A 23,461-nucleotide genomic window follows, 5' to 3' on the forward strand; every position below is an offset into this window, starting at 1 on the left:
GGGAAGGGAAGGGAAGGGAAGGGAAGGGAAGGGAAGGGAAGGGAAGGGAAGGGAAGGGAAGGGAAGGGAAGGGAAGGGAAGGGAAGGGAAGGGAAGGGAAGGGAAGGGAAGGGAAGGGAAGGGGGAAGGGAAGAAGGGAAGGGAAGGGAAGGGAAGGGAAGGGAAGGGAAGGGAAGGGAAGGGGGAAGGGAAGGGAAGGGAAGGGAAGGGAAGGGAAGGGAAGGGAAGGGAAGGGAAGGGAAGGGAAGGGAAGGGAAGGGAAGGGAAGGGAAGGGAAGGGAAGGGAAGGGAAGGGAAGCTCTGGACATCACCAAGCCCTTCACATGTTGGCCAGGTGCTGCCTCTGTAACATCACTCTGGCCTGGCATGGCTGGACCAAACAGGGATATTTCCAACCCCAAAAAGCCTGTGGCACATACACCCTGGTGAAAATTAATGTAACCACCTTGTGCGCCCCTTGCAGACATGAAAGCAGCCTTCTATCCCTCCGCATGGGTTACTTGTGCTCCCACCACACGGATTTCACAGGGGAAAAGCAGAGCTGTGCGCGAGGCTGGCGGTCCCCACGTTTCTCAGCCAAAACGCAGACCTGCCTTCAAGGGTGGGGAGAACAATTCTGATGCAGAGCCAAACGCGGATCTTCCAGGGAGCACCAGAGCATATGGAGCCTCTCGCGCGGTGCCGGGGAGGTGCAGGCCCGTGATGTTTCTCTCTCCTCAGCTGCTCGCCTGGTGCCAAGGTTTGCAGGTGCGTAAAGGCAGGATGCCCCCGCCGCGCGTCTCGGACCTTCCAGGCGCACATCACGGTGCCAGGGTGAATATTAAACAGACAGGGGGAGAGCAGCAGATGCGAAGTGCAAGGCAGCGCTGGCACCAGGGGTTACTCAATACCTGGAATGTGAATGAAAAAAAAAAAAAAGGAACTGCAAGTCCTCAGTATAAAATAATTAAGGTTTTCTGAAGGTTTTTACAAGGAGGCAGGCAGATGCCAATGCAGCACGCAGTTTTGAAGCACAGACCTCAGCCTTACAGGGATTTCAGAGCACAATACCCTGGCTAAAGCTACTTTATGTGATGTTAATAGCTGCCAACCAAATGAAAGTTAGGGCTGTTTTGTAGTAAAATAAGCATTTAAGGCACCCAGATAAGACTATAAGCAGCATAAACCCTTTAAATTCCTTCAGAGATCCCAGCAGCAGTCAGCATTTGAATGCAGAACACAGCAAATAACTCTTGAACAAAATCTGTTTGACAGCAGATCCACTGCTGCTCCTCAGATAGGCTCCTGCACGTTGTGGCTGTCACTTTTATTTCCACCTGTCTCCAAGATAGCAGTTACCCACCTGTAGTGAGCGCGCTTTTTTGCAGGAAAAGGGTGAAATGTCTCATTCCTGTCCAGCACTGCTGTGGTGCTTGGATCTTCTCAGGACACCTGTCCTCACAGAGGGGCTCGTGCCCTTCTGTGCAATTGTTTTGGGTTTACGTGGCGAGGGTTTGGTATTGGGGGCTGCGGGGATGGTCTCTGTGAGCAGAGCCCAGCAGCTGCCCCATGTCAAATCAGAGCCAGCTCCAGATGGCTCCAAAAGGCACCCGCCGCTGGCCAGAGCTGAGCCAGTGAGTGATGCTGGTTGGGCCTCTGGGAGAGCAGATTTAAGAGACAAAAAGGCTGTGCTACAGCAGCTGGGAGACAAGAGTGAGAAGTGTGAGAGACCCAGCCCTGCAGCCCCAGGGTGAGTGCAGCAGGAGGGCAGGAGGTGCTCCAGGCACGCAGCAGCAGTTCCCCTGCGGCCTGTGGAGAGGCCCCTGGTGGAGCAGGCTGTCCCCCTGCAGCCCATGGGTCCCACACGGAGCAGATCTCCACGCTGCAGCCCGTGGAGGAGCCCCCGGTGGAGCAGGTGGATGTGGCCTGGAGGAGGCTGCGGCCCACGGAGAGCCCCCGCAGGAGCAGGCCCCGGGCCGGAGCTGCAGCCCGTGGAGAGGAGCCCCCGCAGGAGCAGGGGGTCTGGGGGGAGCTGCCGCCCGTGGGGGACCCGTGCTGGAGCAGTTTGCTCCTGGGGGACGGACCCCGTGGTACGGAGCCGTGTGGGAGCAGGTCTTGAAGAGCTGCTGCCTGTGGGCAGACCCCGCAGGCTCAGTTGGGGAAGGACGGCATCCCGTGGGAGGGACCCGCGTGGAGCAGGGGCAGAGAGGGACCGTGAGGGAGCGGCGGGGAGGAAGCGTTGGAGGCGTTGGAGACTGACCACAGCGGGAGCGAGAGAGCAGCGTGCTGGAGCAGAGCCTCCCAGCAGCACGAAGCCACTACAGCACCGCTGTCCCCAGCCTGCAACGCAGGCAGATGGAGCAAACCTGCCCCAGCACCACAGGCTCCCAGGCAGAAAGGGGGACATGGGCACCATCTGCCCTCTCTGCACCGAGATAAGAGTCTGTTCGGCACGTCTGTTCGGCGAGACGTGAGGTCAAAGGCTGAGTGCGTTCGTATCTGCTGGAGGATGGCAGCCCAGGGCAGGGAGAGACTGATTAGTTTTCATTTCCTTCCATCAGCTGCCATGCAGGGGAAAAAAAGGAGCAATATCCCTTTTATTGTTCCCAGATGTGGTTCTGGGAGATACTTAGCTTTATTTATTTTTTATCTGAATGGTCATGAAATACCCCAGTAACCTGGATGACCCAAACCTCGGTGCAGAGGATGGAAGGAAAGTGTAATGTGCCTCTCAGCTATGGACCAGCTTTGCAAGGTGCCCAGATACTGCAGGAAATTAGTGGTATGAACGTTGTGTTTAGTACTTGGATGCGTGGCTTTGTGTGGCCTTTTGTAAATAGCAAGCATCTTTCTTTCTTTCCCTCAACAACTCTCACAGTACCCCTCCGAACCAGATCAAACCCACTGACCTCCTCCGACTTCCCCTTTGAGTGCTCTGAACGTTGGGATGCCTCAGAGCAGGATTAGTGCTGTGCTTCCAGGCCCCTTTATCCAGCTGTATGCTCGCTGACATTGCTGGGCCGGGCAAAGGCAGGGCACCCAGCACAGCTCCTGCCTGCTGGAGCCCCACATGGCCCCAGGAAAGTGTGTCCTTCTTGGGCACAATAGTCAGCCCACATGCACTGGAAAATGTCAGCAGAGATGCATAATTTTCCTACAAAACAGACATACACACAAACACACGCTTCATTTTGTTTCGTTTTGTTTTGTTTTTCTGTTGACTGGGAAGCCTCTTTGTGCAAACATACGAAGGACAAAAAATTGTCTCAGCAAAAACTTAATTACTGAAGCTTCTCTCTGATCAAGGATAAAAGGAAAGGCAAGCCAAAGGTAAACTGATTTTCACCCAGGAAGATTCTGTTAGCTTGTTGCATTTTTCTGTTGCATGAGTTATATCTGACTGAAGGAGATAAAACATCTCATGAACTCTTTCTGGAGGAGATTAGCAAAAAGTTTTGGCAACCACGGTGATCACTCAGGATTGAGTGCTATTTTATTCATCGTTATGCACGACGGGATGATGCTATAGCCAGGGGCTGCTGTAGGCAGCTGAGAAATGGGACCAGGAGGTAAAGACCACAGCCATCACTGAGTGGTATTTTTGTGAGCATCTTGTTGCCTCATTTCCCATTCAAAAGAAGTGAGTTATTGTTAAAAATAGATGTTTTTCCACTACGTGGGCAAGAAGCCTACAGAGACTCGCCCACATTTAAACATTAAATTTACAGACTTTTACAGATAGGTGAGGTGAATTTCACCTGGGGTAAAAATTAATTTTAAACCCGGAGAAGTACAAAATGTTCATTTACATTTTTTTTTCCTCTTTGATGACTGGATAAATCTAGGAAGCTGGCAGATTTTTCCCTCTTCCCTCTTTGGGTTCACTTCTCACACATCCAAAAAAAAAAAAAGGAGAGATGCTGAGGGTCAGTTTCAGACTGTGGGCCTAGGGCATGTAGGCTGTGAAAAACAATTTTTCCCATTGTACCATACTTGCTGCCCATGTGCCATGCTTTCTTCGCTTTCTCTGAGGCCTCTCAGACTCCAGCTGGCCTAAAGAAACTTGTCTTCAAATTGTGCCATCTCTCCAAGTCATTGCAGCTGGCAAATTGTTATTAGAAACACGTTGTGGAAACAAGAGGATGGCAGCCGCTACAGAAGCTTGTGGCACCCAGGGTTACCCTTTAACATTACAGACATCCATCATTTAACCCTTTTTGCTTTCATGGTTTGGGTTGGCTGGGACCTTAAAGCCCACCCAGTGCCACCCCTGCTGTGGGCAGGGCCCCCTGCCCCCAGCCCAGGCTGCCCCCAGCCCCATCCAGCCTGGCCTTGGGCACTGCCAGGGATGGGGCAGCCACAGCTCCTCTGGGCAGCCTGGGACAGGGCCTCACCGCCCTCTGAGTGAAGAATTTCTTCCTTATTCCCAGGCGTTCCTACAGCCTCAACACAGCAGCTGCAGGGAAGGAGGGATGGATCCTCACCTGAGAAATGCACGGTCACAGGACTCGCAAGAAGGACCACGTCTGGGGGTTCAGAGCCCTGAAGAACAGGCAATGATTTTGCAAGGTTTCTCCATCTTCCAGACTATGATTTATTTTCTTAAAAATGTGAGCGTTCCCATTTGGGAGTTATTACACCTCATTTTGAAGGTAGCTATTCACTTTTCAGGTCCAAGAGGACTACTGGCACTTTCCATGACCAAATGGCAACCCCGGGATTTTCCCACCACCACCTCCCTTGGCTCCTTCGTGGTGCTCTTGTTTTTGCAACTGGCTAAAAACCAAAGCATCTTTGGCGTTTCAAATTCTATTCTGAGCTTAGAAACCTTGGACCAAAACACGGCATTTGCAAACCTGAATTCTTCATCCCCTGTTCTCTTACTTGTGGAACCCCCTCTTATTTGCAGTGTCTCATCAATTCAGAGCTGGTGTCGGATGGGTTTAGTCTAATCCTATCGAAAAAACCTGAGTGAAGGTTTTGTTTGTGGTAGGTTTTGTTTTGTTTTGTTTGTTTTTTAAAGGCTTTAGTCTTAGACTAACATGAGAGAAAAACTTGCAGAGACTAGCACGTCATTTTGACTGCAGTATGACAGATAACTTTATTTATTCACATTCGTACCCTCTACTGCAATTCAATCTATTGTTCCAATGTCTGATTGCATGTGGGAACCAGGGATATACCTTGTACTCTGACTGACAGTATTCTAGGAATTAATTACAACTATTTTTTGTTTAATACAGGAAAAATGTTTATTGTCTATTTTTTGTTATTGCCTTCAGCGATCATCTGGAGAATTCTTGTAGCTACATGTCTCACATGTATTTAAAGTAAAAAAAAAAAAAAAGATACAATGGCCTCTTTTTTTTCTTTTTTTTCTTCCTCTAGGAAGAGTTGCGTGGAGGCTGTTTGGCAGTGCGTGGGCGCATTGTGTGTATGTCAAACTCACCACGGGGAAGCTAATGAGGGGAGAGGAGTTTTGCCTACAACTTAAACACCTCTTCCAGTCGTTCATTTGACTGGCATTTCAGGGAAAAGCCAAACCTTCGGGGAAGAAAGAAAATCCTGAAGCGTGTAGGTGACAGGCAGCGATGTTCAGCTGCAGTTGATGTCGCGGCACGGCTCTGCAGTTTCTGCTGGGAGGCTGAGCTGCCCTGGGAGATGGCAAGCTGCCCTCCTGCTGTTGGCTTGCTCCAAGTGTTGAATTTTCGTGCTGGACATGCCTTGTGGCTCTCTGAGATGCTCAGCTGCCCCGATACCCCACCAAGGAGGCTCTCCTGTAGCTCCCAGATGCCCGGGAGCTTTGTGATCTCTTTCCTCACTTAGCTGGGTGGGAACACAGCAGGACTTTCTCATTTAGCCCAAAATCCTGGTAGTCAAAATGCCTCCTCAGAGTGAGTTTGCAAAATCCCTGTAGAGCGGGAGATTTACTAGAACTGTATCACTGAACAAGGGGGAAACAAATGGTTTTTAGCATGTGACACACCGCTTCTTTGGCTACCTGCCATTCTTTGTAAATGAGAATATGGATGTCTAAAGGCAGAAATGGTGATCCTTTTTCAAGTGATGGCTCCTGTGGTCTCAGCAGGAAATCCCCCTTTTGCAGTGGAGTCTTACAGCAAATACAGGGAGCTTTACCGCTGGCAACCGCAGGTGTTACATATATTTTTAAGCCTGGAGACAAATCAACAGGCTGAACTTCCAACAAGAACCCACAGCTTCCTGTCAAAAGTGCTCATCCTAAAAATACACAAGAGCTTACTCCTCTTTGCCCTTTGCAGGCAGTGCAATTCCTCCTGCAAAAGGGCTCTGATCCCAGCCCTTGGTGCTCCGACGCTGCAGGTACCAAGAGGATTTACAGGAGGTGCAAGCTGAATTTTCTTCTTTTGACCCGTTTAAAATATGTTTTAAGACTTTTTGAATGTGTGAGGCATACTGCTGAGCTGCGTGGTAGGTTCTGCTTGATTTAAAAGCACTTTGAAAAGAGCACTGAGAACAGCTGGTTTCTGGCTGCCCCACGGACTGTTCTGGGGCCATCACTCTGCATCTTGTTCTCTATATTCCTTTAGAAACCGTTTATCTGAAATGCCTTTACAAGTGAAAAAAACAGGGGCAGGAAGGAATAGAAAGGGAGGAGCCGAACAGAAAATGTAGTCAGAGCTGCCTGAATGGTCCACTGCTTTCTGAGGCTACATCAGTAGAAAGAAAAACGTAAGCAGCGGTAGCGGGAGCACAGGCAAATTGCTCTAAGCCCCGTTATTTGATTTCCAAAAAGCAGCAAAGGCGAAGCAACAAATACAGAATTTGGATGGATTTGAACAATTATGCTTGTATTTTCAAAGCATCCTGAAAAGGGAACGCCTAGCTGAATTTCTTGAATTTCTCAAAAAAAAAAAAAAAAAAGACTTCTACAGACTTTCTCTGTCGTGGAAAGTCTGACAACAAGGACCCTCCCCAGCAGGGAAGGAAATGAAATGGCACCACATCAGAAAAGGACCAGCTTTGCCAGGTGGTTAATTGTGGGAAGAGCTAACCAAGCACTTACTTGAGAGCAAACATCTGTTGTTTTTTTTAAGATTCAGACCAAGACAGGCAGAAGGGCTGAGGGTGGTGATGGAAAGTCAAGGTTGAATCCTATAAAAATTACAATAAAAAGGGAGCCTTATGAGATGATCTCAGTAGTCAGTTAGAGATCTAGGGTTGTTTTTCCAGCTTCAGCTTGGATTTGAGTTCCCTCAAACACCACTGGCTTTGATGTTCGGTTTTCCTCATGTTTAAAAATTACAGCCCTGAAGACTGAATCTGAGAGACGTTCACATTAACATTAATGCAGCCTTGGACGCTTGGCCTGCTAATCAAAATAAAGCCGCAATAAACCACTTGATGATAAGCTGTAAGAGTGCTGCAGTGGGAGATTTGGGGTACTGAAAACCTGCAGATGCCAGGGTCTCACCTGCTTCAGGGCCCAGAGCACACCCTCAATGACCCATGAACTTTTCACCACCCTAGTGTGAAAGCTGCGGAGGTGATCCTAACCTAAAGCCCCGATATCAGCATTCAGACTCCTGCTGTGATTTAACTCCGGTTAAGAAAACCACTTTTTTCCCCCTTTAATAACTTCCTGGTGCCTGGTGCTGGCCCTCACCTTCTCAGCTTGGTCATGGACCTGCTGGTCACTGGGGACATGCCTGGAGAGCTGTCTGGTGGCTGTCATCTTATCTGCAGGGGACATCTAGATACTTGGTTTAGATGCCCAGAAGTTGTTGCCCCGGTCAGAAAAGGGATAAAGATGATAAATGTCTCCCGTTCATCAGCATATTGGATAAATTACACGTGCTGTAAAAGAACCAGAAGCCGAGCTTAGAGTTTTATGTGAGAGCAAGGGAGTAGCTCGATCTGAAATAATTAGCTTAGTTTGAAGGAGAAATAAAATCAAGATGGATGTGTGCTGTGTTCCCAAACCTCCCCTGAAGAAGCATGAACTTCACAGATGTATAGGCCTGTCTGGGAACATTCAGCAGCATTCACTTAGGACATTATCACACAAGAGCTGGTCCAGGTAGAGACTTCCAATTACCTTTAAAAATAATAAAGTGCCTAGAAAATAATTTCATTGCATTTTCAGTTGCATTTTTCCCTTTACTGCGGACATAAAATGATCGCTGTGGCTCTCGGCTGGCACCTAAGAAGCACCAATGTAAACAGAGATATCAAGTATCGAAAAAAATCTCTTCTTTTTACATTATCACTGAAGAAGAATCACTTCTTTCAGTTAAGCAGTGAGTTGCTGTTTTAATTTTCTCCTCTCCTGCTCCAGCAGGCGCGGGGCTTCCCCTGCTGGAGGGCTGCTGCCTGCACCCTCCCTCCAGGCGCAGCAGAAGGCGTGGGGTGCTGCACCCCCAAATCAATGCGTTTGCTTATGGGAACGCTTTCTGATATCTAAACCCATTTCAGGAAAAAAAAAAAAAAAAAAAGGCAGATAAATAGATATCCCAGAGTATAATTTTGTTTGACTTTTCCTTAAAGTAAGAGTTATTATGGAAAATTGTTTCTTGTTTCTTGAATGGCATTGCCTAAAATTAATGGCAAAAAGCAACAGTTTAAGGTGTAGAGTGTTTCTAACTGCCCTGAAACTAAAAGAGCAAGTCATTTAATTACCTACTCACACAGGTGACCTTAGGTAGGCTGTCAGCCTGGGTCACCCCAAGGCGGTCAGTAGGGCTGACACCAGATACAGACCTGTGCCTCAGCATGCAGCAAGGCTCCTCAGCACTTGGCAATGATATTGGAGTTAAAAAACATTTTAAAACCTCACTTTTTTCTTTTTTTTTTCTTTTTTTTTTTCAATCTGACCTTTCTGACTCCCACTGAAATGCTTTAGATAAACGGCAAGGCCCTGTGAAGAAGCCAGCATCCCTGCAGCTATGCACATACGTGAATTAGGGCTGGCTGTCCCTGGAGGAAAAGGTCTGCAGAGGATGGAGAGGAGCAAGGGGCAGGGAGCAGAGGCAGGAGAGGGGACATCGGTTCCCAGCTTACCTTTGCTGTGGGTACTAAGTGCAGGGCATTGAAAGAATTCGTGCTCCTCTGCTCATCCATGTAGGGGCAACGCAAACCGTGACCTTGGGACCGTGTTTGGGACTGGCACAGTCACTGAGGAAGGAACAGGACAAATCTCAGGTTCTCACTCTGGGTCTCCTCCTGCCTCCACCTCCTCCTGGCTTCTCTCTGCATCCCCTGGCCCACTTTGTCCTCCTTGCCCGTGGCCTTGGACCCGTCTGCTCGGACTGTGGCTGCTGGTTGGGATGTGGCAAAACACAGCACGTGTCCATCATCCCCATCACACACCAGCATTTCCAGGACCATAATATTTACTGTGATTTTAAGGTACTTATGTAAAATAAATAAATAAATAGAAAAATGCATAAACAAGTCAGTTTTAACACGAATGTGCCCAACCAGTCCAAACCAGAGCAGAGTGCTTGCCAGTGCTGGGCTCTCCAGTCCAAATCCCAGTGCTGGAGGAGGCAGGGAGGGTCCTTCAGATAAATCCGTTGTCCTTCAAGTTATTTGATGTTTCTCAGCTGCACTCTGCTTTTACAAAACAGGCTTTTTCACATCAGCAATCAAATTTGTCGTCCGAGGAGGGAGAGAAGCAATTCCCACTTCCCATTCTCCTAAACACTCATCTGTTTTTAAACAGGTTTATTATGTCTCCATTCACAGTGAGAAATGTGCGGAGCAGCAGCAGCACGAAGAAATTCGCAGTGGCTGAGCTCTTTTCCCAGAGCAAGGCACCAGCATCTCCCCCCGGCTCCCTCCCAGCAGGGACACCAGGCCAGGCTGGATGGGATTTAGGCAGCCGGGGCTGGTGGGAGGGGTCCCTGCCCATGGCAGGGGTTGGGACTGGGTGGGCTTTAAGGCCCCTTCCAACCTAAACCATTCCATTATCCTATAGCACGCGCTGCCTCTTAAGAACAACCCCTCAAACAAGTGCCATCAGCCCTCACAAAGTAATTTGGAGAAGCCGGGTAAATGTCACAAAGTGAGATCACTCTACACGTTTCACTCAGCTTCTCCCCAAACCCCACTGCTTGCTCGAGGGCTGTAATTCCTTGTCCAGCACTGCTCCCAGCAGCAGCTGTCTTTCGACAGAAAGGGATCGAAATCCTCTGTAGTAAGGAGTGTGTGGGTTTTCACATGCTGTATCCACTTTGTTCACAGTTTGCAGGCAATTTGAAATAAGCTATTGAAGATACCGAGGCAGGCTCTGCCTATTGTGAAAAGCTTTTATGGAAAAAAAAAAAAAGAAAAAAAAATACAAACCCTTGGATCAAGGTTGCTGGGGGGTGTTTCGTAGTACTGAATATCCATAATTTTATCCAAGTACATTTTAAATAATACTTTTTAAGCCTGTCATACAAAGTACTGTCTCAGAATAATCCCTCCAGTTTAGAAACCCATCTCTTCTAAATTGCTCTTTTAACACATGCTTATTCCCCAAATCCTTTTTTAACAGGAGGGCTGCCTTGATAGCCATGGAAAGTACATAAGCCTCACAACGAGATATGCAGTAATGCCCATTACTGCTCTGTACAGCGATGTCCAGCTGAAGTAGGAGCCCTTCATGGCAAATAGAAAGCACTCCCGTGGTACTGATGTGTATAAATAACATAAAACAGCCCCATGTATGCTTGTCTGGTGATGTGCAGATGGATGTTTGTCTGAAGCCTGGGATCCTGAATTCAACTCTTTTCAGAAAAGTGAGCAAAAAAAAAAGAAAAAGGAGCAGAATTTGAAAGCAAGCCAAATTTCATGCCTGTAGCCCACGAAGAGCTGCAGGGTGCTTTCAGCTGTGAATGTTTGCATGTGTCGAGTTGCAAGAAACGATCCGAAGTGAGGAGAGCAGGTACACATGGACTTTCAAGACCTAGGGTCAGAATACACGAATTGAAAAGGATGGAAAATGCTCATTAAAGTTGAAATCAGTGAAGGGGGTAAGAGTCTCGTTTGTCAAAGCAAGCAGACAGTGCTCTTTTATGCTCAAAACTCCACTTTTTGAAATGCCTTTGGATTTTACCCACCGTACTGTGACTCTCCTGGTGTCACTGTTACCTCTCTATCGGAATTTCTGTTTGTGTTGCCTCTCAGCTTGTTCAGCCAGGTATGTCTGTGCTGCTTTTGCGTGTTGCAACACACTCGACCCCCTCCGAAGCATTCAAGTCCTACACATCAAGGCGTCAAGCAGGCAAACACGATTACTCCAACCAGCATTTATATCACCAGAACTCATAGCAGGTTCAATACGCAGAAGAGGTAGAAGATATTTTCAATGAATAAATTGAGAGGGATCTAGGTGCTTTGTACGTATAGAAATTCAGCAGGCATGCCGTGTAGTGCTTTCTCCATGAGCTTCCCGAATGTGCCAGGAACAAAGCACAGCCTGAAAGTCACCATCCCAAACAGCCATAGGCAGATCTCCCCCTGCCCCCCAGACTCACTTCTATTTGCGATCTTTAAGTCCTAATACAGAAACCCAAAAACCTGCTACAGTCTCCAGGGAGCTATATGTCTGTGTTAGTGGATGGGAATCTTTAAAGTGACTTAATTTCATTTGCTGCCATCTGTTTCTCCTCAGTACCTTTTCTTTCCTTTTCTTTTCTTTTCTTTTTTCTTTTCTTTTCTTTTCTTTTCTTTTCTTTTCTTTTCTTTTCTTTTCTTTTCTTTTCTTTTCTTTTCTTTTCTTTTCTTTTCTTTTCTTTTCTTTTCTTTTCTTTTCTTTTCTTTTCTTTTCTTTTCTTTTCTTTTCTTTTCTTTTCTTTTCTTTTCTTTTCTTTTCTTTTCTTTTCTTTTCTTTTCTTTTCTTTTCTTTTCTTTTCTTTTCTTTTCTTTTCTTTTCTTTTCTTTTCTTTTCTTTTCTTTTCTTTTCTTTTCTCTTTTCTCCTCTCCTCTCCTCTCCTCTCCTCTCCTCTCCTCTCCTCTCCTCTCCTCTCCTCTCCTCTCCTCTCCTCTCCTCTCTCTCCTCTCCTCTCCTCTCCTCTCCTCTCCTCTCCTCTCCTCTCCTCTCCTCTCCTCTCCTCTCCTCTCCTCTCCTCTCCTCTCCTCTCCTCTCCTCTCCTCTCCTCTCCTTTCCTCTCCTCTCCTCTCCTTTCCTTTCCTTTCCTTTCCTTTCCTTTCCTTTCCTTTCCTTTCCTTTCCTTTCCTTTCCTTTCCTTTCCTTTCCTTTCCTTTCCTTTCCTTTCCTTTCCTTTCCTTTCCTTTCCTTTCCTTTCCTTTCCTTTCCTTTCCTTTCCTTTCCTTTCCTTTCCTTTCCTTTCCTTTCCTTTCCTTTCCTTTCCTTTCCTTTCCTTTCCTTTCCTTTCCTTTCCTTTCCTTTCCTTTCCTTTCCTTTCCTTTCCTTTCCTTTCCTTTCCTTTCCTTTCCTTTCCTTTCCTTTCCTTTCCTTTCCTTTCCTTTCCTTTCCTTTCCTTTCCTTTCCTTTCCTTTCCTTTCCTTTCCTTTTTCCTTTTTCCCTTTTTTTTTAGCTGAACTGATGTGGTAAATCTTGTGCTGACCAGAGCAGCGTCTGTGCAAGGGCAGAGAGCATCTCCTGACTGAAATGCCTCTCGGACCACCTACGGAGTATCCCTGATCCACCAAAGTGGAAGTGGCCCAGAAAAACCTGGGGGGCACCTCTCGGACCACCCCAAATCTCCACCTGGACAAAATCCCCCCTAATCTTGCTCAAATCTTCAGCAGAGCCAGGCTCCTCGCTTGGGTTGCCACAGCCCCATTTCCACCTCGTTTCTGGTGGTGGTCCCTGTCCCCCCAACACACCCAGGGACACACGGAGGGGGCTGCACATTGGGCCCATCCACTGATCTCTCCAGCGTGGCCAACCTCCAAAAAGTAGGGAAAAAATAAAGCCAGTAACAAAAGGAAGATTTTCCTGCCAAATTCCCATTAAGCTGCCCAGATGGAAACCAGACACAGAGAGGTGATGTTTTTACCTCCAGCATTAGCTTCTTCAGTTTATTGCCCCTGTTTCTCAGAATGGAGGACTAATTTTAATTTTAAACTAATTTATCCTTGTTAGTTTTATATTTACAGTAGCCTTTTTTTTTCTTTCTTGACATTTTTTCCACTGTGCCTGCAGTTAACTGAACTGCCTCTCTTATTTTCTTTTTCCCATAATCGCTAATTTCCCTGATACTGCAGACTGAATTTATGACTTTTTCTAAGCACTCGGTAATGTCACGAGCCAGCTGAGGATCACTGTTGTCCTCATGCATATTAAACCCAGCTGTACAGGGAGCTCCTGCCTTACCAACCACTTGCTTTCGAAAATAAGAAAATAGCAAGCAGCTCCTCTTGCTGTGTTTCTGCCAAAATCCTGCGTTGTCTGAAGGAGAACAGGGAGGGGTTGTAGGAAACCTGACCTAACTTCTGGGTGCCAGAGGTCCTTCCTTCCCGACCCACAGTCATCTCCAGCTCCTAAGAGCTGCTGGAAATGTCACCTCCGTGCCAGTTCCACCAGCTGGGCCAAGTGCGTTGCCAAGCCTCTGGTTCACACCGAGCCCTTTCTGGTAAAGAATTTCCACCTTTTGTGCTGCCTCTCACATCTGTCAGCAGTCTCCGGGTCTGCCAATATCTCTTCGCTTTCCCCATTTCATGGGAAAATTGCTACAGCAGGCTGTGGGTCGTTCCGTCAGGACGGTTTCACTCTTCCAAAAGGGGGATTTGCAGATGGGCTCCAACACGTGCAGATGTGCAGCAGTGGCTGTGCACAAGGAGATGCTGTCTGACTGCTCAGTGTTTGCAGGAAAACCAACACCTCTTGACGGAGATCTGGTTTCATCTCTTTTGGCACAGTTTCTGGGCTTTAAATCCTTTTGCCACATCCAGGTCTGTGATCCCTTTTGTTTCATGCTCTGCTTTGGCTAGCTCACAGCGGTCCTTAAAAAAGCTGTCTTGCCCATCACCTCTTTCTATTTTGGTTTTTATTTTTTTTGATGCACAAACTGGGGGTCCTGCAAGGTATTGCAGTTACACAGCAAACAGAGAGGCACAGCCAGCCATCCCTGATGTCAGTGTGGTTGTGTTCCGGGACATCCAGAGCATCGAAGCAAACCAGCAGCCACAAAGAATTTCATTGCTCCTGTTCAGCCAGCTCTTGGCTCCAGACCCCAATCTCAAAGGCTGGTCGGGCTGCAGGGCACATTAAGGCTTTCGTTGCTACCTGCATTGCTTCTCGCCACCCACCCATGCTCCTTCCCATACCACGCTCTGCAAATCTCCTCCCCAACCTCTGGCACTCCTGAGTGCTTTCACATTTGCTTTTATGAGTACGAGCTCCTGCTTAATTGCCTGTAGCATTGCCTCGTATTAAAGCCGCTGATTAAACCTCTCACTCCCAATAACGTTTATTCCATCTTGGAAGAAATCACGCCGAGCAGGTGGGGTACCAGCGCCACAGCCACAGACCTCGGTGCTCCTCCACTGAGAAGCCAAGCTCCAGCCATCCCTACAGCAGCCTTCCTGGGTTTATTCCTTTACTTGGCAGCCCTCCTGCACTGCACCCATTTACCTGCTCTGTCAAAGGGGAAAAAACAGCAATTGTGTGAGCAGAAATGGGAAGGGGACGGATTTAGGGTGAATATGTATTATTTTGTGGGGTAACGTGTATAATAGTTGTAGCAACGCTAACTTCTCAGGGCAATTCTTTTGTCGTAAGACAGTCATACAAGGCAATATCTGAGAAAAAAAATAATATTAAAAAGTACTTAAACTAGTTCTGATTGCTCTCTTTCTGAGAAAAAAACATGAATGTGCAAGCAAAGCTCCCAACCCAACCCAACCTGCAGTGATTCTTCTCAACATACAGCAAAAGAGGGAAACGTTTGCCATGCTCTGCTGTCTTTACACAGCTCACAGGTTTTCAAAGTTTGATTTCACGTCCACCTACAATCCATTTATCATAAGCTGGGTCACTCATTCACTATGTTTTCTTTCCTATAACTTCCCTGCCCTGGCCTAGGCTGAAAGCACTATTGCAACACGAAATGAGATGCTGCTTTTTTGCCATTGCTACTCATCGAGTCTCACCTCACTGGCAGAAAGCCCCAAAACTGTGAGCCCAAAGAACAAAATCTCTATTTCCCACCCTTCACAGAGCAGCCTTTCCTGCTTAAAGTTGTGAAAAGGGTTGATGGGGTCGAATTGGTTGGTCTTCGTTTTCCCCAGCTGGTCTGGATGTTGACATCAGCTCCTGCAGAAAAAGCTGACCTCCCACACCGCTGTGGTGAAGAAGAGCCCTTCCACTTCTCGTGGTAGGCACTGTGCAGCTCACGTTGGCTGTCCCCAAGATGTGTTTTCTGTGCACGGGTTGTTTTTCAAGGATTTTCTTCCTCTCTGTTTTAGGTTGGAAAGCATCCCCACCCACACAGACTGCAGCATGGAGGGATGCGGCAGCCAACGGAGAAAAGAAATTTCTGGAGGAAAGTGCTGAAGGATTGGACTGCCCTTTTTTATGCAGTGCAACCCCAAACATACCCCAAACCATAAACATTTCTTGCAAGGCACTGGGTGGTGGCAGCAGGCTGCTCATCAAACTGACATCGCCACTACAGTGGGCACCTGGACAAGCCTCCTGCTCCTCGCAGAGGTGGCATCTTTTACACGTGGTGGGGTGAAGGGGGAGGTCAGAAATTTGGAGGATTTCTGCTCCAGGTGGCCACACGGAGATTCCCAGCCTGTGTGTGCAGAGCTGTGCGTGCTGCAGCCTGGTCCGAGACATCGCAGCCGGGGGTGGCGATGCTCCATGCTCTGCGGGTGCAGCTGGACAGGGAACTGATTGCGAAAACCCCTGCAGAACTTTATATATACATATATATATATATATTTTAATGAATGAGCCCAAATGCTTAATTTTGCCACATTCAAAATGTCACGTTTCTATTTTTAAGTTTTAAATGGCACTTTTATGTCTTACTTCACCTTCGCTACAGAAACCTGAAGAAATCCTGGAAGTTATTCTTTCTTTCCTATCTCCAGGCATTTTCCAGCACTTTTATTCATCTGTAAATGGTTTTTCCTTGGAGTCCTTGGTGCGTCTAACGAACTAGAGCACAAACATTCACACAGAGCCGCTCACTGCCTGCGGTCCGGGCTGCTGTTGTGGCAGAGCTCAGCAGGAGATTGCGGGGTGCCACGCTGGGGGCTTGCAGGTGTCAGCAGCAGCTCTGGCACGGGATGTTGGTGCCCTTCCACCACGCAGACACGTGCACGTTTCGGGGGATGCAGCATGAAGGATCCGTGTCAACACTACTGGGTTCCACTGAACATGCAAGTATCTCCATTCATAACTACCTCGAGCAGTCAAAAATCACAGCACTGACTTAAAAATAATGAGATTTGCAATCAACAACAGCACACAAACTCTTTGAATCAAGGAGCATCCTTTTATTTGGCACATGGCTCGTGATGGGTCATTGAGCCCAGTGTTGTGCTGTACACATGTACAGCAGCTTATAAAACTGCAATATGCATATACCAAGTCACTGTTATCAACTTTGATTGCAGATGGTTCTTCCTTTTTAATTTTAGTCTGTATTTAGGCCTTCAAACCTTTCCTCTACATCTACTAAGGTGTGTTTTTTTTTCTTTTCCAAACAGGAGAGAGAAGTCATTCATACGCTCCCACTACTCCAAGCTCTGGGGCATTAGAAACTCGGAGTGTTACAGGAATTGCAGAAGAAAAGGCAGATCTGGATGCTGGCTGTGGTCTCAAACAAACAGCAAATGCTACATCTTCTTAGAGAGGTGTTGACTAAGAGCCAAACATTTTGTAGCTCTGTCAGAAAGTACACAGTGTGTTCAGTTGTGCAGGAAGCTCATTTGGATGAAATCTCTGCAGCTATTAGTACAAATTTCATCAAGACGGATTTTTTTTTAACCATCAAAATTCCTTCTGATACGTCTTAGTAAACTGAAAAATATACTGCAATAATAAGCTATTAGCAGGGAGATAATGCCTTGGAGAAACCACTGTCACTAATGCCTCAAATATCTAAGCACTGCAAGAGAGCCCTGCTGCCATAGGTGGTGAGCAAGCCAAGAGGAGACACGAGGAATTTGAGATCTGAGAAGTGCCCTGGAAGAGCTGCACTCTGCATGGGGGGACATCCACTGCTTCTGTCTGGAGCAGGAAATTATCAGCTTCCAAATGAACAGACCATCTAAAGACTAGCTGCAATATATAACCACTTCCCACAGCTTTCATAAATGTGGATCCTGTGTTGTTGCATCACGTAAAGGGAGGATGCACCAGGACAACCTGTGGAAGAGCAAATGCAAGCTCCCACTGAAACTCATCAAGAAACAGAGCTCCTGCATTCACTGGTGGAGATCCAACTCTAAAAACATTGACAACTGGGAAGGTCAGGACAACCCAAAGCAGCCTCCCCTGCTATAAACCATGGAAGCCAGACCATGTTTGTGGTCACAGCATCCTGGGGATGCTCTGAGTCGATACCCTGACTATGTGCATCACACATCCTTGGTGATGTCAACCACAGCCCTGCCAAGGCAATGCTATGGGCAGCCAGCTAGCAAAACAGCTCCCAGGGCTGAAGAAGTTCCAGGGATTACAGCTCCAAATCACACAACAGAGAACAATGTACGAAAGGACTCACCAGGCCTGAAAGCTCCCAGGGCTGGGGAGAAGTGGTAATTAAATGCCAAAACTATGAGGTGAAAAAGCAGTATTTTGGTTTTGTGCTGTAGAAAGCAGGAAATGAGCAATGACTACTTTGGCTGTTCTTGCCACAGAAATTGATGTTTTTGCTACTAACTGCTGTTCACCTTGAGCTAAAGAAGAAAAAAGTGGGCAGGAGGAAGGAAGAGACTCAGTGACATAATGAAAGTCTCTAAGAAAGGGAGGGTGATGTCTCTGCGTTGGGAAAAAATAAATAAATAACCAATTCACCATTGGCAGGGATCTGGTGGAGAAAGCCAGGGGTGGAAGGAAGGAATTCATTTTTTAGGAAAAAAAAAAAATACATGGGAGTTTTACATTTGAGTTGAAAAGCTCCTCCTGCACATTGGCAGACCCTGGTTTCACGGGCAGATATAACCCCAATATAACCCCAGGAACCTAAGGAAGCCATAAAAATACAACCAGTCATCAAAGCAGGTGCACAAGGTGAACCTGATATTTACACGCGCATCTCGCAGTGTCCTACAAACCTCTCATCTTGCTGCCTTTGCTTCCATGCGACACAAGGGAGATGTTGTGCAGATCTCTGTGCAGCTTTAAGGCCCCAGCGAAGGGCATTGCTCAGCACCATCAGGGTCCTGAGGGCACCATCTGCTCTGGTCCTTCAGCCTCCTGCACAGCGCTGAGTCTCTTCCTCTGACCCGAACACCTGGTAAAAGGCTATTGTAGTAACAGAAGACATAAGAAAAAAAAGAGCTTTCCAGATTATGAAGTTTCTTTCTTCATTAGGAAAAACAAGTGAGAGACCCTAAAATTTTTATGACTTAATTCCGGGGCATGAGATGTGATCTAATATTAGGAGCATGGTTCATTCCTGCTCAGGACCATGGGGTCCCAGACAACAGTAGCACACGTGCCCTGACCAGGAAAGACTTTTCTTCTGGAGGTACAGCATCTTCAGCTCCGGGGCCAGCTCTGTATGGATCTTCCTGCAAAACCCACCTCGTTTTTCTGGAGTTCCCCCACAAGTTGTCCCGGATACACGGCATCGCTCCTGCCTGCTCCCACCAGTGGCTTGAGTTCAGAAACGCAGCTATGGCCAGCGAGACTGTTCTGACAACATCTCTTCTTCTGAAAGGTGCTTCTTAGTCTTGCACCCTTCTTGGGTGGAAGCTCCTCCATCTGGGAGGAGGTGCAGGTCTGGAGGGTGAAGCTGCAGCTTCTGAAACGTCAGGCAACGCATCGGACATCGTGGGGGGCTGAGCTGGCCATTGTGTTTAGCCTCCTGCTAGCTCTGCACAAGGAAAACACCACGAAAGGGCCTGGTAGCTCTAAACTGGAAGAAATGAGGAATCTCATCACAGGGTAAATCCTCAGAATTTAACTACTTAATGATGCAGATGGTACCAGAACTATTCCTGTGACATAGGTCCTAAAGAAAATAAAATAAAAAAGAGAAGAAAAAAGCCCCAATCACCTGCCCATCATTCTGCTAATCCCAGCCCACATGTTGCTCCAGATATGGAAGGGTGGAAGGTCTTTGCTCAGAAAACCAGCCCCTATTACTAAATTTGCACTGGCATCTAAGGGCTGCTATAAATGAGTCTACCTGGGAGCACCCACCTGGCTTTGGACGCAGGGTTAGGATTTGCATTACAATTTTTTTCGGTCGTTCCAAAGACTGGTTCATTCATTAACTGATGCTTTTGCCTGATAATTAGTGCCTAGCAGCACCTTGGAAACAGTGATCCTATTTTGTGGGTGACTTAATGCAGAAACCTCACTGCCTGAAGAAAAGAGAAGAGGCATCGTGTTTACAAACGTGCAGGGCAGCTGTGCAGCAAGTGCTTCTGCAGACAATGCCCACACGCTCTGCAGGAATGTATAACTAATGCACTTCTGGAAACGGTCTCGTGAAGCAGAAACCATGAAGCCAAGAACAGATGGGAAACAGCCTTTCACTCACTGCTGCATTTTGAAATTGGAAATAATTTCTAACTAAGAACACAAATGAACAAAGCGACTGCAGAAGCAGAAATACTTCTGATATGGTATTTTCACCCTTTTCATGGGAACAGTCAAGTCTTCCCAGAAATCCATTTACTTTAAGTGATTATCTGCTTTTCTTTCTTTATTTTTTTCTCTTTTTTTTTCTGCTTTTTTTTTTTTCCTCAAGTGTTTAATTGTGAGAAAATAATTATAGAGGAGTAACGTGATGGGCTCAGTGAATGTATGTGTGTGTTATTAAATATCTTCAAGGAAATTCTGCATAAATTTCAAGCTGGGGTTTTTATATCTACAGCATGCCACAGCAGACAGCCCAAGGACTGCGAAGAGGAAGAGTTTACCACTAGGAAGCAGAGGACGTATTCCCTGTCCCACATCTTATTAGACTCAATCTAAAAAGAAAAAGATGAAAGGAAATTCGTCACAGGCAGGACAGGAGGTTTAAAGGTGGGTGGAAGGACTGACGAGCGAATAGAGCAGTGATTCTGGAGAAACCATGAATGAGAAATAAACATGTCGAGACAACCAAGGGAAACAGCTGTGATATTTATGAATTCGTAGAAAGCAGGGAGGCATGTTTTATGTTTTATTGTGTAATTTTTCCTTCAAGGGAAACGGCTTTGCGGTCAGGTTATTTCCTCTCCCACACTGTGACTTTGTTGTTTGTAGAACAAGAAGCAAAATAAAAGATGAGATTCATGGCTTGAATTTCCCCCTGCAGACGTGCAATGAGCAACCCAGTGGCTCTCACAGGTGATGCCCAGCCACAAACTCCAGGGCTGGAGATTGCCTTTACACCAGTCCCTCCGCAAGTACCACTTGAGCAGCCTGCAAATGCCTTGGAGGAGAGATAAAGCCCATGGCCATAGGGCTGGAGCTGAGTGGACAGATCGTCCTGCTGATGGGAATCAGACCTTAAATTGCAATTTCTAAAAGCTCAAGCAAAGGGTTTGGAGGAGTGTTGGTTCTGCCCGCCAGGCAATGAATCCCCGGGGCAACTTTGCAGTTCCTGAGCTGGGAGCGAGCCCCAGGGAGCTGCCTGGACCCCAGCACGGTCCACACCATCAGTCACTACAACTTCTGCACTGATAGAGGTGGGCTGCTGCTAAAACCATGAGCAGCTAGGAAAAGCAGGAGCAGAAATGCTGGAGACCGTCACACTGGTGGAAAATCACCACCTGAGCAAGCAGGAGCCCGCTGCTCACGTAAACCTGGAGATAAAAAGAGCATTTCAGTGCGCCTCATATGCACTACAGAGCACTACAGCTGCTCAGGCTGTGAGAAGCGATTAGGGCTCATCTTCTGCCTTGTCACTGCATCATTTTTAGACTAATAGGGGGAAAATAACAGTAAATGAATCAAAGAGAATGTGAGTTAAGCAATCAGGTAACACATCTAATGGAGATAAAAATGATGGAGACTGAAATGGTTGTGTCTTTTCATTTGCTCTTTATTAAAAATACAAAGATGAAAGGCATGCAATACCTCTGAGAAATAAGCGTGGCTGAACTGCAAGAATGACATGAATTACCCAGCATTTACCCCTGGAAGAACAGAGACTTCTGCACGGGGCAGCATCCACGCTTCACCTTCCCGAGTCCTCGCAGCACTTGTGAACAGCCCTGCTGGAGACACCGAAGGTGCTCCCTGGCATGGGGCTCCTGCCTGCTCTTGGCCCTTTCAAGGTCAGTAAGAAGACCAAGGTGCTGGGCCACGGGTCTCCGCCTGTAGGTCTTCAGAAAGACCAGGCAGAATCCAGCATTGTCCTTTTTTGCATCTGCGGTCTCTAATTCTTTTCACTTTCCTTGCTGGATATTTGAAGCCCCTGGCAGCACAGCCCCAGTTCCCGGCACATCCCAGCACATCTGTACCAGGAGATTTTGTTCTCTCGCAGAGGGTGACCAAAACCCTTCACTGAGAGAGCAAGGAGAGGCTCAGGTCTAACCCACTTCAGATCCAAATGTTTATTGCCCAAATATTTGGCTAATGACCTCACTCTGCATGAGCTTCCCCCAACACCCAAGTCTTCCAGCCTCCAGCATCAGATATATGTTAAAGAGACCCCAGGGATGTAAGGTGTTACAGCATGAACAACGTGCCGTCACTTCTCTTTCTAGTCAGGAGTAGAAACTACAAATAATCTTCTGATTAAAAAAAAAATAAACTGAGCAAAATCCATCCACTGGGGAAGCTGATTGGCTTAAACCAGAGGTTCGGAAGGGCTACATGCTCATGGTACAGATCCCGGGGGGGGCTATTTTATCTAGTCCAAAGCCTATGTTCCTTAATGAAACTGGTAGAGCTGTGCACCACGGGCACAGCTGGACGAGCTCTGAGTCGAAAGCTGGTTTCAGACACCAAACACACAATGGTGCATCTGTGGATGTTATGCTGCACAGCAGCTCATAAATTTGAATCTCATAACCACCCAAATCTTCACATCTCATGGGAGTGCTGGCTGCTCTCCTGGCACCCGGACCTGCCGTTTAGCCCGTAATGCACGGCACGAATTGGAGCAGTGGCACCGAGTCTTCAGGCAGGCAGTGGCTCATTCCTCTTGGTGAAATGGGGCCTTTTTGGTGCCAGGCAGGCAGCGGGGAGCTGTCTTTCACTTAAAGGTTTCACTTTACGAAGGGAGTTGGGCTAGCCAGGGAACACGGAGAGGTAGCTCGGAGTTATTCTCCTGTGACCTGCTGATGGGCAGAGGTGACCAAAGCCATGGGCCAGACTGAAAGGGAAAAACACAGCTGCGTATGTCATGACCAGAGACAAGAAAGCGGCCATGAAGAAGGACGCTCTGAGAGAATGGACCACAATAAGCCACCAAACGAACCTACTAGAGGCAGTGGCTAAATCCCAGTTGACTTCAGCAGAAGATTTATCAGGACCCAAAGCTACAGGTCATTTCTGCATGTCTCCAAATAAAACACGCCCCAGATGCAGGATGTTTTTCCCCACTATTTTCACTTCATATTCTGTCTTCCTTTTCTTCCACCCCGTTTCCAGACAGGGGAAAACTGTTCACATAAAAGCTGATTTCTTTTCGGGATGTTGGAGAGCAATAAAGGGAGGTGGTGGCTTTCTTTGTGCTGCTGGGAGCACATCATGTACCGAAGAACGGCTTTTTTCCATATTTACTGCAGAGTATCGCATCTCATTTTGCCAACTTTTTTGGCATGCTAAGCAACAGAAAAATAGCAAGTTCGAGATAAATTGTAAGATTTTAAATTATGATTTTAAGGAACACCTTGAAATGCTGTGTTTGAAATTCTAAAAATTTAATATGTTTTTGGCTGTGAGCAGCAAGTCATGAACACCTGAGGGCGCTTAGCAGCGTGGAAAAACTTGCCTTTGATATGGGATGGTACCCATGGCAGGAGGGGAGGCAAAATGCAACCTGTTACTTGAACACACGGATTTGACTGCTTTCTGCTTTGCATTGATTTTGGATGGCGTGAATTCACCGACTTTAATATAGTAGCTATTGATTTGTACTAGTGAAAGAGAAGGGTGAAGCTAGCCCCCTCTGTGACAAGCAAGCTTGTTTGGTTTTATGACAAAGATTTTGCTTCCTTGCACTTAGAAATGAAATGGCTAGTTCAAACTGAAATACAATTTTTCCCAGGTTACACGTGCAGGGCTTGGCAGGGCTTGTCCAGCCTCTGAGCAGTGGTGTTTTAGGATGAAGGGAAGGCAGGGAGGTACGCACCTTCTCCGTCTAATCCCAGCTGAACTGCACTGCCCTGACTCACCACCAGTCCATCAGTAATGTGTTTTTTT

The sequence above is a fragment of the Anser cygnoides genome, chromosome 2 (genome assembly GCF_040182565.1).
Source record: "Anser cygnoides isolate HZ-2024a breed goose chromosome 2, Taihu_goose_T2T_genome, whole genome shotgun sequence".
Lineage (NCBI taxonomy): Eukaryota > Metazoa > Chordata > Aves > Anseriformes > Anatidae > Anser > Anser cygnoides.